This window comes from Haemaphysalis longicornis, unplaced genomic scaffold (assembly GCF_048455015.1).
Source record: "Haemaphysalis longicornis isolate Haplotype H1 unplaced genomic scaffold, Haemaphysalis longicornis Haplotype H1 scaffold_2, whole genome shotgun sequence".
NCBI classification, from domain to species: Eukaryota; Metazoa; Arthropoda; class Arachnida; order Ixodida; family Ixodidae; genus Haemaphysalis; species Haemaphysalis longicornis.
The window spans coordinates 134552469-134565820 of record NW_027526295.1 but is presented as its reverse complement, the minus strand read 5'-3'; the positions used below and the strand labels follow the sequence as shown (position 1 = coordinate 134565820).

General features: G+C 45.3%; 1 protein-coding gene and 1 long non-coding RNA gene across 5 annotated transcripts in view; one reads left to right on the top strand and one right to left on the bottom strand.

The window, feature by feature from the left end:
- Window positions 1-13352, top strand: part of LOC144167402 (uncharacterized) — a 74846-nt gene that overhangs the window by 21744 nt on the left and 39750 nt on the right. The gene's annotated exons all lie outside the window — the stretch shown is intronic.
- LOC144167401 (uncharacterized) lies at window positions 432-13060 on the bottom strand. Of its 2 annotated transcripts, none has more exons than XR_013321984.1 (5): window positions 12912-13060; window positions 11173-11295; window positions 8773-8902; window positions 4693-4882; window positions 432-552 (listed from the first exon to the last, which is right to left on the bottom strand). It is a non-coding gene; the product is annotated as an uncharacterized LOC144167401 (long non-coding RNA). The 2 variants fall into 2 exon arrangements; XR_013321985.1 differs by having other exon boundaries at window positions 8773-8899.

The window sequence follows — 13352 nt, the reverse complement described above, 5'->3', positions numbered from 1 at the left end:
ATATATATATATATATATATATATATATATATATATATATATATATATATATATAAAAACCCTGTCCGAAATCCCGCCACGCCGGGCATAGCGGAAGCTGCTGCCGGTCAAAATAGTGGATTATTGTAGTGGAGACCCCGCCATGCCAAATGGCGGGCACTATCGGGCACGCCGCTGGCGGGCATTGGCGGGCACTATTGGGGGGCATGGTGGTACAGATGGTGGCATACCCGTCTAGCGGGCTCAGGCGTCACTTGGGGGGCATGGTGGTACAGATGGCGCCATACCCGTCTAGCGGGCATAGGCGTCACAGGGAGAATAGTGGGTCGTGAATTTTTCTGGAATGGCAGCCGTCTTGACAGAATATGCATAGAATGCGTGGCTGCCGGGACACTTTTGCTGCTTAATGTGGAAAAAGTAATGCGAAACCGTGCGCTCACACCACAGCTTCATTTTATTGTGCACAGACCCTCTTTTCACGGCGGCTCGCCTCTGTAAATAACCTCCACAGGTACTTGAGGGCATAGTTGACACACATTTCACCAGGGGATTCTGAAAGTAGAAGGCAGGCCACATATTTGGTCAAGGAAACTCACACAGACCTTCCATGTTTTGTTTGTTCGCAATAAAACATGCTCTTTCCTTCTTATTAACATTTTAAGTCGCCTTCTTATTCTGATATATGAACTCAGCCTGGTTTAAGGATGAACGAGTGAAAACCATTGACAAAAAAAAAAAACTACGGGAAATATAGTTCTCACTAAAAATATTTTCTGTCTTTCATTAACATACGGAAACCACAGGGCGTGGAAAGGAATAGTATAACAGTAAGAGGCCTAACACAAGCGTTGACCCGCAACCTGTATTAGCAAAATGGAAAAACACATGCAGGTGCGCACATGCGCAGAGGGAGAAGAAAATATTAATGCACCTTTGCAAACAATATTGCACTGAAAAACAAGAAAACACAGGATAAAGCGTGTGTAGAGGGGGTTGAGAAATCACTTGAGCATATGGCCGACAATCTTGGCTTCTTTTTTGTGGAGCGTAATCAAGGTGTGGCTTACGCAGTCAGCTTTTTAAATGTTCACGTAAAAGGCTTCTAGTATCTCCCTAACCATTCCATTTCTAAGCTCGAAGTGCCCCTTGCTATCATCGAAACAGGGTTTGCACCCACACTTATTGCAAGTTGCAGGTGAAATTGCGTACGTGCAATCTTTTATCGTCCGCGAGTGCGCTTCTAGTCTTACATTTAAGAAGGGCTCCACCTGCCTCATGTACTCTCTTTCACAAGACAGTGGTATTGGGTAAACGGCACACATTTTACAAGGCAACAAGCACACGTGTGTTTACACAGTGTGAACGTTTTTTTTGTTGTTCACCAATGAAAAAAATAAAGCCGGCCTATTTTGTTCTTGGCTGAGTAAAAGGGTTGCATACTATATAGGGACCCCACATTTTTTGCCTGCGTGCCGTTTTGTGCATGTACGGCAAGACAACTCAGCAAAGGAACTCGTGAAACGTGCGGTCATGCCCTACATGCACAAGATGGCACATGGGCTGAAAAATGTGGGGTCTCGATATGGCGTGCAAATCCTTTTCTCAGCTAAGAACAAAATAGGCAGGCTTTGTTTGTTGGTGAACAAATAGCGTCCACATAACGCCAGTTTTACAACTTCCAAAGTCAAGCACACGCGTGCTTTTGTGCCTTGTAAAATGCGTGTCGTTTACCAGATACTGCTCTCTTGCATAACAGTGTACGTGGGGCATATGGGAGCTGCTGAAAAGAGCACCCACAGACGATAAAACATCACACGTATGCAAATTTACCCGCACAGTGAAGAAAAGTGTGCATGCAAACCTCGATTCGGTGATAATGAGGGGCTCTTCGAGCATAGAAATCGGATGCTTAGGAATATAGTAGAAGCCTTAAACATTACCCTTTATAAATCAAAATATTCCGGCACTCCTTGGGCTGCACCGTCCGGCTGCTTCCTGTGGGTACTGCGGGTAGACCAGCCGCTGCCCCAGCCGAATGCCACCGCTCACGTTGGAATGCATTTTGTGCGTCTCATATGGCGTGAAAATGTGTAAATGCTTTTTCATTTGATGTGTCATCATGCCACAGCTTACTGCCTCAAAGCACATTCAAGGAAAACGAGAACTAATTCTTATGCCAGGCTTGACCACGCTGCACACAGATGCAGTGTGTCACAGCGTGTCGCATGTCGTGAATGAAGGGTGTTGCGCATTCTCGTCAAAATCACGAACTATGTGGTTCGATTTTGTAGGGACCTGTGTTTCCCTACGCCTCGTCTGCACATGCTTTCGCGAACCAGGAGCCGCCGTTTTGGGCGGCCGGCGCATCGCGTGAGCCATGACCTCTTCGTGACCCCATGCGATGCGCCGAACCCGAACCCGTGCGCGAGTCTTCGGATTCCTCAGGGCTAGTGTACGGCTCGTAGCACTTTCTCTAGCGAAGCTAGCCGGGGTCCTCTGCTATCCCGTACGTTAGCCCACAATTTGTAGTGCCAGTCTTTCTAATGTGCATTGTTATACCCAGGTGTTTACAGCTACTTGCCGTCTTTTTAATTCCCACGTTCAAGTCCCGTGCTCAGACAGAAATTCACATGCACAGAGGCCATCCGTTCAAGTGTGACAGCGCCGCTGTTGACTGCACTAACAAGCAATTGAAGCACAAAATATTAGTGCAAAAATATCCTGAAGAAATAAGCGTATAGATATACAATGAGACAAACCCACAGAAGCATAATAGAAAGACACACATTGCTTGCGTATTTTTCCTTACTTCACTCCAAGTGTGTCATTCACTGCTTTACTCCTACATGAAGTCTAATCACCCTATATATTTTCCTGGGGCTCACGGTGCTGTGCAAATGGGTCATCACGCTGAACTGAAAACACTGAATCAAGCAGTTTGGCACAAAGAGCAAAAAAGAGTGGCTGCATGTTTCTTCTAGAAACCTGTTACTGACCCCCTTGACGTCCATTGCTGACTTTGGGTATTTACAAGCGTGCTGTCAATCATTCTCGCTCAAATTGTGGCCTGTGAGGATCTATTTTGCTGCACTACCCTTTTGTGGTCAATTGTTGTAGGTGACTTTGCCATACTCGAGGGATTAGCTGCACACTCGCCCATTTCACATACCCGTGCTGCAACGCAAGCAAAGGGTTGATTTTCGCAGACCTTGGCCTCGTAAAATAAACACAGCTAACTTCTAGAAAAACTGAGTTTCTGACAGCAACTGCATTTAGGTCAATAAACGGCCTTCTAAACTGGCGTGCCACACCTTTTCTTTTTTGCTGCTCGTGCCAAGCTGCTGGATAGGAAGTACTTTCGGTTCAACATGAAGACCCATTTGCGCAGCGCTGCAAGCCTCCAGAAAATTTATAGACTTCGCACATGTATACGCTTGAGTAAAGTATTAAATTGGGGGAGTTGGCTAAGTTCATTTCGTAAAACAGTGCTAACACACAGACAGAAGGAAGAAAAAACATGCAAGCTCTGTGTCTTTTCTTCCTTATGCTTCTGTGTGTTTGCACCATCGTACAATATCTATACGCCTATTTCTGTGGGTTAGTTCTTGCATGAAGACTTTGCAGTTGTGTTGGTTGTTAGTGCAGTCAAAAGCAGCGCAGTCATGCTTGAACGGGTAGCTTCCATACATGGTGTATTTCACGCAGGGCATGGTGACTTGGAGGTGGGATTTAAAAAGAAAGCAAGCGGCTGTAATAACCCGGGTACAACAGTGGGCATCAAGAAGTCTGGCACTACAAAATAGAGCCACACAAGTCATGATTTTGTCGAAAACAACATGCCACACACTGCATTCACAGTCTGTGCAGCATGGTCAAGCCTCGCATAAGAATTAGTTCTCGTTTCCCTTGAATGTGCTCTCTGCTGAACAAGCTAACTGTGGCATGATACATCAAATGGGAAGGCGCTTACCAATTTTCAAGCCACACGAGACGCACGATATGCAGTCCACGATGCGAGCGATGCCACGCTGCGGGGGCGGCAGCTGGCGTGCCCACATTCCCCCACAAAGTGCTTGCATGGCAGCACATTGATCACGGAAAAATGCTGCGCCCAGGGAGAGCCAGGCAATTATGGTCTATAAAGGTGACTGCGTAAGCCAGACCTCGATTACGTCCCACAAAAAAAAAAAAGCCAAGCTAGTTGGCCATATGCTCACGTGACTTGTCAGCCCCTCTCCACACCCCTTTTCTTCCAACTTCTTGTCTTTTTAGCGCATTATCCTACGCAAAGCTGCATCCGTCTTTTCTTCTCCCTCTGTGCAGGTGCGTAGTTGCATGTATATGCGCATTCTTTCTGTTGCCTAATAAACACTAGTTCGAGTCAGGACTAGTGTTCTTCCCCTTTTTGTTGTCCTGTTCTTTTCCAGCGTGTTGTTTCCCACAATCATAAATGTCTGAAGTCCCCTCCCATTTTTTAACTAGAAACTACCCCTCAGCCTGAACTCAAGTTGAAGAGCTGGGAACACGTTTTTTTTCTGTAATTAATACCTATTCCCCAGTAAAAATACCAACTCAAAACCGGCGTGTCAGCCAGTTGGAAACATCTTATATGCTCTAAATATTACATGAATTGACAATATAATCTTGACCTATTTTTTTAAAAAGCGCAGGATAATATAGATGTTCACATACTTTTTCAAGTTCCACATTGATGAAAGATGCTGTCTTCTCTATCGCCCATGCCATGCTGTAGAAGGTCTGCCCCGTCCATCCTGTACCGCCGCTTCTGTAGGGTTGCCAGATCGAGGCAGAAGTCTCCATAGGATGTGTTCCGCATCAGCCACGTCCATTTTTCGTCAGGCACATCCACATTTGGACCAATCTGCACTTGCAATTAGAAAACAAAGCAATTAATTTTAAAATCCCAACTGATCAACTTGCGCTCTTTGAATCAGGTATAAAGTACTATATCCTGTGTTGAGGTTGTACCTTACTTTATTAGAAAGCTAAATAATGTAACCAAACTTTACTGGTCACATAAATCCAAAGATTTGATCAAATAAATGTTGTCGTGCTCTGCAACATGCTATACGACTGGTTCTCAAATGGGGGTCCGCGAGAGCACTTCAGGGGTCCGTGAAGCCTCTTTCAAAACTTTTCCCCTGCCACTGTTTTCTCGATTTTGCCAGAACTTTCTTGATATGCAAAAAGGTGGCCTCGCTGCATTAGATGTACGTTTAGTTTCTCTGCATAGTGCATATTTTAACACCTTCTTTCCGCACAACATGCCAGCTACGACAAGAGATAAAAAGGCCTACCTAAGGCAGCATATAACTGTTCAAAGACTTGTACATACAAGTACAAATTGTTTGACATAATGACACCGATCAACATATGCTCAATCGTGGGGTCCCCACTGTTTCGCAAGCGAACCACCGCGAACCACTGCGCTGCTATACTATTGAAGTTTTGGTAGGCCAAAAGATAACACACACCCGCCGCAGTGGCTCAGTGGCTAAGGCGTTGCGCTGCCGAGCACAAGGGCATGGGTTGGATTCCCGGCCAATTTTACCCTAGTGGCGCGTAGATGGGCAAAGAGCAAAGCCGGCCGCCCCACCTAGCTTAATTTTGGTTCAACTAAGATTATGCCTGGTTATGCTTGGAAACTCGGCCAAGTATTATGTGTAGTTGTTTTGAAATGCGGACACGTTTTAAAAGAAAGCTTTCTGCCTCTACCAGCCAACGGTTTCTTCGTGGAGTGCGCAACAAGAAACTCCCAACGTGGCTGAGGAGGAGGAGGAGGGCTCTTTTCACTCATGGAGCACTGTGTAGATGGAGCGGCAAAGGGCGCTATTACCCAGCGTTCCCCGAACGCCGGAGTTGCTTTCGGAGCTGTGCACCCCGGCGGGCACGTTGGCTAAACCATTCCGCTGGCTTTGTCATCTGCTTTAGCGACGGTTGTTTGGGCCTGTTCTTGTGCAGCTTCGCGTACATTGCACGCTTCCTTCACACGAATTTTCTAACTTGCTCTACAGCACCTCCTGGGTAACCCAGATCCGACAGAATTAAGTGGCCATACACCAAAGATATGTTTAGGATTGGTTTGGAGGGCAGGAAAACAAAATGTACAGACCCCTTTACAGACATCTGGTCACTAGAGAAACGCTACCTTTTGCGCAGTGCTTGCCACAAATGGGACTCTGTTTTCTAAATTACTGAATACAAATTTGGTTATGTTTTAACAGGCATTACAGAAGGCAAAAGAATCAACAGGATCTGATAAATAGCGATTATAAAAGTTCCCTCAGCTTTCTCGCAATTCTCAACCTTACTAAGCTAACTAGTTATCGGTATAAATGGGAATCACTAAGCTCACATGCCGAATTGCTTCGGTGTCTGCGCTTGTGTCGTGCGGTGGTGTAGCCCCTAGCTAGCTCATCAGAATGACGAGGTTCCGCTGTCTCACCCTTAGAAAAACACTCGTCACCGTTTTCTTTTTGCTGACGCACGGCCGGGATACAGCGGCGGCGTCCGGCGCTCTAGCCCGGCCATGGCCAACGCTGCTGCAATCGGGACGCCGCCCCCGTGAATTCCAGATAATGGCTGGCAGAATATGTGGTTTCACTCTTTGCACTGCCACGTTTGTGAATTCAACAAACGGCATGGGCAATTGTGGGTGTCGTTTACAGCTTTGCTTTCCAACCACCTTTAAAGCGTGGATTGGAAGCAATTTTTTTTTGCTCGGTGTCGTCGTTAGACCCCAAAAGAGGAATGACCACTCAGTGATGAAAGAATGTACAACGTATGCGTGCCAACCAACTTTGCAATGAAGCCCAATGTGTGCGGTGGCCACTTTTTTAATTGGAGGTGAAAAGCATAAGTGCGTGCATGTTCCAAGATTTGGCACACATTAAAGAACCCCAGGTGGTCAAAATTAATCTTGAGCCCTCCACTACAGTGTGCCTCATCGCCTTTGTAGCGTCGGCGAATACAACAACAATCAATTAATGCAGCTCGAAGGGTAATGGAGAGCACATAGGGACAATCGTTTGCTAAAGAACTTTTTGAACTCCTTTGCTCTCAACCATTTGGCTGTGTGGTCTGGTGTCTGGGATGCTAATTAAGTTGATTAATGTTAATGTTTCACCGACATTTGGCTTCTTTCACTGCACTAAGTCATGCAAGGATTGAGCCATAGTGAAGCTGCAGGATTTCTTTCTACGCGAACGCTGCATAACCCAGCAGCACACGTTTGTACAAGTTTGAAATTGTCTGTTTACATGTTCCGCGATGCTTTGCACTGTGGTAGTAGTAGTCATCATATGCAAAAATATCGTCGTGGTCCTTTTGACGAGCACTGCATGCGCCACTTGACAACAGCTGGGGCGCAGTGGTGCGCTTACATGCACGACGCACGCGCTGCTTTCCTCGATTTGCGTCGAGGTTTCATGGAGCAGGTGTTTAGCAACTGTGGCGTTGCTGGTCGCTAGGCAACCCAAGGCACTCCTCCAACATTTTGCTTTTTTTTTTTTGCTAAAGGCACTCTGCATGCAGGGGTCAGTTGGCGGTTACTCAAGGCACACGCTCACGAGCACTCGGCATTTTTTGGGTATTTTAAACGCATTAGCGCCACACATTACAGCCCGCTACAACAGTTGCACTGTTCAAACAGCGCGCATGGGAGAAAAATGCTGCATAAAAGCCAGTCCGTAGTCCAGCATTCCAGTGTCTATGAGTATATACTGGCAGATTGACCATAACGTGCTTTCATTTCTATTTATCACACTGGGGGAAGTTTTGTACCAGCACCATCATCATCATCAGTGCCATCATCACCACGAGTATGAAATGGCTGATCAAACACGACTGCCCACCTGGGCGGTTGGTCTTCAGCGCTCCCAGTTCTGGCCGGGCCTACGCGTACACAATAATGTAGCAAGCCGCATCCGCAACAACCAAATCTGCTTCTTAAAATAAATTCTAATCTACCCAAAATTTTTGTTTAATGCTTTTGAAGTAAGCCATAACCGAGCACATGCAACTGAGAAAACAGTGTTAATAGAATAGCTTATTGCAGGACAGCTATTGAAATGTGCGACGGTAAAACTCTGGAGTGCTGTATCACTGCTTCGTGCGGGTTATTTTTATGCGTACACGATTGAAACCAGGTCATTCATCTTTTACAAATAGCTGCTGCAATCAGGCCACTATTCGTAAACTCGAAGCGCCAAGGCTAGTACAGAGGCCACATTGTCTACTGCGACTTGTGTGGTAGGAACACGTTACACTTCTTACTGTACACGTTTTTCACTGCTTTTTCACGACATAATTAGCCACGACAAAGTATTGTTCTTCCATAGAAAGAAAAGTGCGAAACAAGCCACTTCCGGCACGTATCTGCAGGCTGTCGGGAGCGGCTGCCGTTCTCAGCATCGGTTCCCAAAACCCAAACCCCAATTTATTGGACCGTCTGTGCTGTGTGCAATCAGGTTTTAAACCAGTTGTTGACGCTACCGTTCTTTTTATGTCGACTATTAGACAGCATTCTTGCATGGCCAAAAATTCAAGTGCAGTTATACTTTAAGAACCAATATTTTCTAAGAAATAACTGTTCATAGAACTTTGCTCTTGAGTGCTGTGCATGCATCCAGCTGAAGTGGTAAGTTAAAAGAAAAGTGCTGCCGAGATTTAAATTGCAGGCTAAATTCTGGTTTTTTGTCTCCTTATGATTCATTAGTGTACAGCAACGACAAGGGAAAAAATTCTGCTTACCTGCCCATCTACAGCTGCAAACATTTTCAAAACTGGCTCAGGGAGGAAGGGAAGAGGGGACACCACAGCTCCAGCAACACCTTTCCTCCAGCAAGCGAACCTGGTGGTGGTCGCACCGGCACTGCAACTGCTAAAAGCAGATACAAATGAGGATCAGGCTCAATATACTGAAACAGTTCAAATGCAAACATAAAGGCTCAATGTAATGCATTGAAAGTCCACGTGGGTTCCTAAGAAAAATGGTCAGCCGTGTGGTTAGCTGGCTGCTCCAAGCAATGCTATTATGGGCAATAATTGTTGAATTGTGCACCAGAAGGCACTAATTATCAGGACAGAAGTGCAGTGGATCTTAGTAGCATATTCTACTGTCACCGCACATCTGCCACCAATTTGTTTTACGAGAAAGCCCTGGAAGCAGGTGCACATTCTCGAGACTAGCCTGCAGCCGGCAAAGGTTATTCTCCTCTACTCCATCATTGGTAGCCATTTGCTTGCAGCGTGATCAGCGTCAAATATGTTTGTCCGATTCTTCGCCAGCTTTTTTTTATGTCCACATGTACTAATTAACTGGAACTGCCAAACAAGTGGGAGGAAAAAGTGCAGAGCTGGAAAGCAGTAAAAGCTTTCTAAGCACTAAGATGAGAATAAGCATGTTTGTTTCGATGCCCACGTCACCCTGACATAACGAACCAGCAGAGCACACGTGGAGATCATTAATGAAGAGAGGCCCGGTAGAAAAAAGAAAATATGGTGGGCCATCTGATGTTTTTTTTTCCTTTTTTACTGTTCATCACCATCACCATGCTTCACCGCACTTCCAGATGTGATGTCTGCTGCTAGACTAACCATTCAATGAGAGGGGGCACACATCCACATTAGTAATTTAAGTTGCCGTGGGTGATTATGAAGCCCAAAGAAGCCTTGCTTTGAAAAAATAAAAAAACGTGCCATGGCCAACAGCTCCTCAGTTCCCATCAGCTCAAATGTGAAACCTGAAACCTGCAACACTTAATCCTGAATAACCCACTGGCAACTTGTTCTCTATAGTTCAAAGGCTTGCGGTCACTCACATGAAGAAAAAGGTTAAAGATAACTTCGTTTAGCCATCATTAAGTGCATGCCATCCTAGTCATGCATAAAACTAATTTGCAGTTATAGCTCCATATTAATTACAAGCTAGTTAGGTACGTCAACACCTCTTAGCCTCCCAATTCGGGCTGTGGTATCGTGACGGCTCTCCTCCTCGTTTTTTGGATAAAGCCAACTATTACAAGACTACCTCCATCTTTTTTTACTTGACACTTGTAACATCTTATATTTCTGCTTCAAAATGCGGTTAAATTATGTGCATGTTCATGGTGGAACAAAACTGTTCACAGGGTAAGAAAACTAATAATAAATTGAGCACATCAAGCTCACTATTTTGCTCAACCGGTGTTGCAGGTTTAAAAAGCTGTAAGATGTGCCAAAACATAAGAACAAACCCCGAAGTAAATAAGCAGACACCATCACGCTAGCCGAAAGCCAACACCAAGCCTCGTTACGTTTAATTACAAACTGAAACAGTTCTAGGCAGCAATATGATGAAAGCAGTGATAACTTATCTAGATGCGTGCAAAGATGGTGCAAGTTTGGAAATTAGACTTCGTTATGTTACCTAGCCATCTGATCGGTCAACCTTATCTGTGTCAAAACATTATAAGCAAAGTAGTAACACTGCTAAGGCTCAAATGCTTTTTAAAACAATCCTTAAACTCAAATAGGCAAATTCAGCTTAAGCAGACACCATCACGCTAGCCGAAAGCCAACACCAAGCCTCGTTACGTTTAATTACAAACTGAAACAGTTCTAGGCAGCAATATGATGAAAGCAGTGATAACTTATCTAGATGCGTGCAAAGATGGTGCAAGTTTGGAAATTAGACTTCGTTATGTTACCTAGCCATATGATCGGTCAACCTTATCTGTGTCAAAACATTATAAGCAAAGTAGTAACACTGCTAAGGCTCAAACGCTTTGTAAAACAATCCTTAAATTCAAATAGGCAAATTCAGCTTAAGCAGACACCATCACGCTAGCCGAAAGCCAACACCAAGCCTCGTTACGTTTAATGACAAACTGAAACAGTTCTAGGCAGCAATATGATGAAAGCAGTGATAACTTATCTAGATGCGTGCAAAGATGGTGCAAGTTTGGAAATTAGACTTCGTTATGTTACCTAGCCATCTGATCGGTCAACCTTATCTGTGTCAAAACATTATAAGCAAAGTAGTAACACTGCTAAGGCTCAAATGCTTTTTAAAACAATCCTTAAACTAAAATAGGCAAATTCAGCTTACTGAAATTGAAGAAGGAACATAATGCAAGACAATTCACAACTGCAGAAAAGCAATGTGGTCACCATTTTTTTACTAGGCCCGAACACACTCAACGTCCCACGAGAAGTCTCGCCCATTGACTGGGAGTACGTCGTGCCCGTTCTTTATCTTCAAAGCAACTTCTCTGCCTGCAAGCGGCCAATGGCCTGCAAAATGCAGATTTTATCAACCAACATGCCAGATGCAGTCATTTTTCCTCGAACCTGGTGCACCCAAATGCAGAATCACAGAGATCACCAGGCTGCCTTGCCCACTGTAGGGTAGATTATGAAAATCACTCCTATACAACATTAGGCTGAGCGTAAAGATGCCGTAACTGGCAAAAACCACGGGGCATGAATATCAGCAATCAATATTTCAAATGATCCTTCTAATTTTTCTCTGAGAATTATTGGTAAGAACAGTAACATTTACCGCAATAATAGCACAAAAAATAAAATGATAAGGCAAACATTTATTTTGAAATATACACGCTCTGCGCATTCAGAAGCTACGCCACTCGAAAGATGTGTAGAGGCATGCGGGAATGTGGTCTGTTCACACAAGTGTTGTATACAGGGGTGCAAAACTTGGGCTTTACATATCAGGGAAGTTTGTCTGAAGGTAAAACGTTCCCAGATGGAATGCACAAGACATTTAGCAGCTGCTCATTTATTTACATGAAAAAGAACTGAGAACCCCTTTTTTAGTTTGGGGGTTCCACGCACTGAATCTGCACACAGACTACGGGATGCGCGAATTTGTGGGATCCTCCCAATTTAAACCACCCTGGTTTCGTAAAAATGCACTGAAATATCGACACTACTGTTTTTTTTTGTATCTATCAGAAGAACTGCAATGGCCGCGGATCACTACCGAAAAAGCCAGCGCAGATAAAACAGGCATGCTCTTTTGAAGCACTTGCGCTTCTGCAAGGTAACTTTTCACAATTAGGAATGAAATGAAAGGAGTGCCTCGCGGGGAATATGATACTTTGGATGGGCATGGGAGAACCAGAAGGCAAACCCCTTTCGACATGGAGAGTCTGAACGCACATTTTATTGCCACTTACAAAAAGTTTTGACCTCTACAGCGCGCGCAAGGCAGCGGCCACCTGGTTACAACAACGCCGTTTATCCGTCCGTAGCACGCCAACGTCTAGACGAGGCACGATACGCGCAATGTTTCAACGTGGTCGCATAAAAATTCGTATAAATGCATATTCCCGAGGCGGCTGACGGGTGCACAACACTATTCACGCTCATAATTGAACACATTAATACTGAAACATTCATAGTGCGGAGCGTGCTAGGGGGCCCTAAATATACTCCGATACCCTGCTCTAGACTGAATTCAAGGCACACCCCGCGTTTTACCTTTTTTTTTGTTAGTGTACAGTTCTCCTAAAGAGAGTACTCAGCCGATTACACAGCTACGCATTATTTTTATAACCTGGAGGCTGGAGGGAAGTGGTATTTTTGGGTGGCTCATAGCGAAGAACAAGGCGGTAGCGTTTTCGGTGCGGTCAGTTTGACTAATGACACATGATTCTACTTCGCACAACCCAAGGCGCAAGCTTTGGAGCAAGTGCTGCTTACATACGTGACAAGACGGAAAAGGTCGCTTGTCAAATGCCAAATCTGCGTAACGCCGATATGATAGATATCGCACACCAACGCGAGCGATACGTTGCACAGACAGAACGTCAGTCCTAAGGGCCGGCACCGGCTCGACAACAGTGCTCCGTTAAATACACTGGACTAGTAAACGACGTTTCACTTACCTTAACTGCCCAGCCGTACTTGTTCGTCCGGTAGATAAATCCATAGTCATCACGTAACCAGAAATTTCACGCCGCTGAGCATTTACCGAATCGTAGAACCACTGCACGCAGCCATGACGGTGGGAGCCGAGCGAGCCGCCGAAACGTCGCCGCCGATGTCTGTGTCGCGCTGCCCCCCTGCCGGCGGCCAACTGAGTCGAGTGACGCGCGCCGTTCAAAACGCGTTAAAAATAAATAAAACTCTAGCATTGTCATGGACGCCTAAGCTGTCGGTGAACGGTAAGGTCAGGTGCCACTTACATCCAGCAGGAGTTGAGAGCCTGTTCTGTAAGCAAACAGTACGTGTTCCATGAGCTATTTCATGGCGTGACGGGGGCTGCAGGCGACAACGGCTAGGAACGACGGTGGCGGGTCTCTCGCTGGCTTCGTAGTGTTGCATCT